At 36.7% G+C, this 4,032-nt stretch overlaps 1 pseudogene; it reads right to left on the bottom strand.

Moving 5' to 3' along the window:
• Positions 1 to 437: 437 nt before the first annotated feature.
• LOC148870405 (transcription factor MYB119-like) lies at positions 438 to 1,549 on the bottom strand (annotated as a pseudogene).
• Between the last annotated feature and the right edge of the window lie 2,483 nt (positions 1,550 to 4,032).

Here is a 4,032-nt window from a genome sequence, read left to right as displayed (position 1 = left end):
AACTGCACCTATGTATCATTTGAGATTCAATATTTATTTGCTAATTATATTTAACTTAAATAATTAAATTAGGTTCAATTCGTAATTTAAAAGCATTCACAATGACTATTATTTGAATTGTTGAAGCCAAGATGCCCAGTAGCCCAGTAGGGGTGATCATGGACCAGCCCAGGCCCGACTCCAAAACCTGAAATATAAGCCTCCCAGGCCCGGGCTGGGCTTTGGGAGAGGCTTCAGCCGCCATTCTCATCATTATTCAACCGGATTTTTATATATACAATAGTACAATACATATCCTGGTTAATTAATTTTGTACCTACGTTAGATGTTAAGTTAGTATTCGGAGTTTAATCGACAGCCCACCCAATTTTCAGAATTTCTCGTGTTTTAGGAAAATTCTTAACTGGGGAATGGGAATATATTTGTCTTTTAACCAGACATTTCAGTGTTGCTAAAGAAAAATCCTAAACTGGTTTCAAATTAGACCCAAAATACTCATTGTGCATGACTTCGGCCATCATCCTTGCGCGCTAACCTTCAACGGCGAAAATAAATGTGGAAAGAAAGAAAGAGGTAGTTCATTCTTCAACTGTTCAACTCTTAAGCGATTCCTTATCCTGCTCGGTTTCTGATTCGAACCCAACACCAAGACCAAGACCTCCCTGTCCCTGAGCCCACAGTCTATTGATGTTTACGTAGTTACTAACCTCCTCCGCAATCATACGGCTCATTACAGTCATCAAACACATTCCTTTCATCTCCACTTCATATCTCCCTTTCTCTCCTCCTCCTCCTCAATCCTTCGTTTACGTACTTCGCTACCCTTCTGTAACTGATCAACCTCTTTGCCTTCCGTTGAAACGTATGTAATCCCCGCAGAAGGATGCACATTCTCTCCCGGTGGAGACAACGTCAACGACCTCGCCGTCTCGGCTGTCTGCTCTTCCTTGTCCCAACTGTTGTTCTCCGGGGAGACACGAAGACATAGACGCTTCCTGACGGAATCCGCTTCAGAGTCCGGACCGGGCGAGGTGGAGGAAGACTTGGCAGCGAGTCTGCGACGAAGGGTGGAGTTCCAATGGTTCTTGATAGCATTATCGGTCCGACCGGGAAGGAGGCGAGCGATGGTTGCCCACTTGTTGTTGCCGTGGATAGCGTCTTCGGCAGGGGTGAAAGGATGGTGTTGGACTAACGGGCTCAGCTGGTTACACCACCGTAACCGACACCACTTTCCCGATCGACCCGGTATGCCTGAGCTGATGATGGACCAGTTACGCGGCCCGTGCACCTCTACCAATTTTGTGAGCTTGGCGTCCTCGTCGGGGCTCCACGACCCTTTGATGTGATTGCCTCCATTTCTCTCTAAGACCTATCATATTCTTTCTCGGGAAGATCCAAATCTGAAGTCAGAAATACCTACTCTTTGTTTTTGGCTTCGAGAAAACTACACGAGTCCACGTCTTTTGTATGTATACGGATGTGCAGGAATAAGTACTCTCTCATAAACCGCGTCTGTTGCTGGATTTGACTTCTGAAACCCCAAGTCCATGCAGGGATTGTGATGACTGTTGACGAGAGGGAGTGAGAGAGATGGAAGATGATGGACATCCACTCTTATAAGGTCTTCGCGTTTTTTTACCTTTTTTTCAACTTTTATTCTTGTCCAAATTCCAAATTAAAATAGCGTTACTGGGTTGCTGAAATGATTAATACCTGCCAAGTGCCAACCAAGTGAATACAAACGACCAGACGATGAGGATGGAATGGTTTGAAGTTAGCTGAAAAGAGATTTCTGTTATTCTGTTGATATCTTCTGTGAGAAGTAGAAGAAGAAAATATAGAAAATATGGTTGTAAGTTGTGAGTAACTGCATTTTACTTGTCAATGTATAATGAGCACTTGTCACAAAGTTATTGGTTAGTGAAGAAAGAGCAAGGAAAATTTCCGATTGACAAATAAAGTCCGAACGATTACGAATCCCCTTTCTCTTAGATGTTAGTTGTTAGTGGTTACTGTTGTTCTTCCTTTTACCTCTCTGAAATTCTCAACTTCAAAATGATACCATGTCCATGACTCAATCTCTATTTTACTCTCTCTTCTTCGGTTTTGTAATTTAATTTGTTTAATATAATGCAAGTTTATAGAAATCGTTTTAAGTTTTCTGTGTTGTTAACTACGATCGATCCAAATCGGGTTTTTGTCACTCAACCCAATATAAACTTGCATTATATTAAACAAATTAAATTACAAAACCGAAGAACTGTAATTTAATTTGCAAGAGTTGTAAATCCGGCAGTACTGCCTGAAGCTAGCGGCTTGGCACGACCTAATTATTATATAATACTAGTGGAGAAGTTCGTGCGATGCACAGGTGAAAATAATGAAAAAATAACAGTTAAAATTATAACTAAATTTAAAGAAAATACAATTTAGAATGAAAATATCGACTTAACCCTAATTTGGAAAGAACTTGGATTTAGGCCATTAAAAAGTGATTCGATTGATGTTTGACAATTTATAATTGTTTCTTTGTTATTATTTTTTCATCTGTTTGTATGTGTGTTATCTACTATCTTTCGTGCACTTTTTTGTATTGTCTCTAATTTGCATTTCAATATAAAGTGGGTTTCATCGTGTCGGCATGACACAATTTTGCGGGATGTTTATGCTTTAACAGGTCGTGCCGTGCTAACACGTGGTCCTAGGTGGGTCGTGCCCTACCTGCACTGAAACTCTTCAAAGATTAGGCCTGTAGCACAAGCCCAATTGAGCTCAACCATAGGTCGAGGTGTGAGAGGCATGATTTTTATTAAAAATTTGAAAAAATAATGAACAGATAAATAAATTAACAAAATAGACAAGAAATTGAAAAAATCTTAAAATTTTATTCTTATGAATTTAGATGTGTACAATTGTTTATACATGAAATAAAAAAAAATACAATATAATTTGAATAAAATAGTATAATAAAAAAATTACAATATATATATATATATAACATATATATACACCTGTTCCATGATGGGCTACGGGCCTATACCGGCATGGTCCACTTTTTTGTCCTATATCGTGCTAACGCATGAGCCTCAAAATCCAAGCCCAACACAACTCAGGGGTATGGGCTAGCCCAATTTCTATAGTGAATGGGCTGTGTTGGGTATAACCCACTTTGTAATTTCACATGTATGAGAGATCAAACATTGGAACATCAAAATGAAGGTAAAAATTAAAGGAGGCAACTTTGGTTGATAGTATGTTAACGGTTAGCATTCATTTTTATTGGAAAAAGCTTTGTTTCAGTGTACATCCCATTTAATGATAGGTTAAATAAATATTAGAATAATAAAAAACATAGAGGGTAAAGAGGGATCATGATTCTATCTGATCCAAAGTCTGATCCTATTTTATTAGATTTGGATATCTTCATTACGGATTTTTGGATCGAATTCGATTAAAAACTTAATTGGATTCGGATCACCCCTATCCGATTCAAAAGAATCCAATATGTTATTTATATTTTTATAAAATTTTTATATTATTTATTTTTTATAAAAAACATGTATATGTGATGAAAATAGTTGAAAAATACTTTCATTTTTTTCTTTATTTAAATTATTATATTTTATTCTTTTAATAATTTATTATTTTAAAAAATAAATATGATTGGATCAAATTCGAATATCCAACATCCTTATCGAATTCGAATCTAAATCAATATTTGTGAGATCCGATCGGATTGGAATGGGCCTATAATTTAACAAATCGGATTCAGATATACCCTGATTTGAATTCGATCCAATCCATTTGCATCCCTATAAAAAGGGAAAGTATAATCAGGCTTTTTGACGAAATATTGTTACCATCATCATTTTTATTATAGATTATAGAAGTATATAATGGTTATAGAGAAATTAGGGTACAATGAGTAAGAGGGACAATAATGGAAATATAAAATACTATATATAATATTATAAAATACAATTGGAATGACAATGACTAAAGGGGGCAACAATAGAAATAGATATGTAATTG

This window comes from Nelumbo lutea, chromosome 2 (assembly GCF_056320005.1).
Source record: "Nelumbo lutea isolate HS-2025 chromosome 2, American lotus-T2T, whole genome shotgun sequence".
Taxonomy (NCBI): domain Eukaryota; kingdom Viridiplantae; phylum Streptophyta; class Magnoliopsida; order Proteales; family Nelumbonaceae; genus Nelumbo; species Nelumbo lutea.
This window is presented reverse-complemented; position numbering and strand designations above follow the sequence as displayed.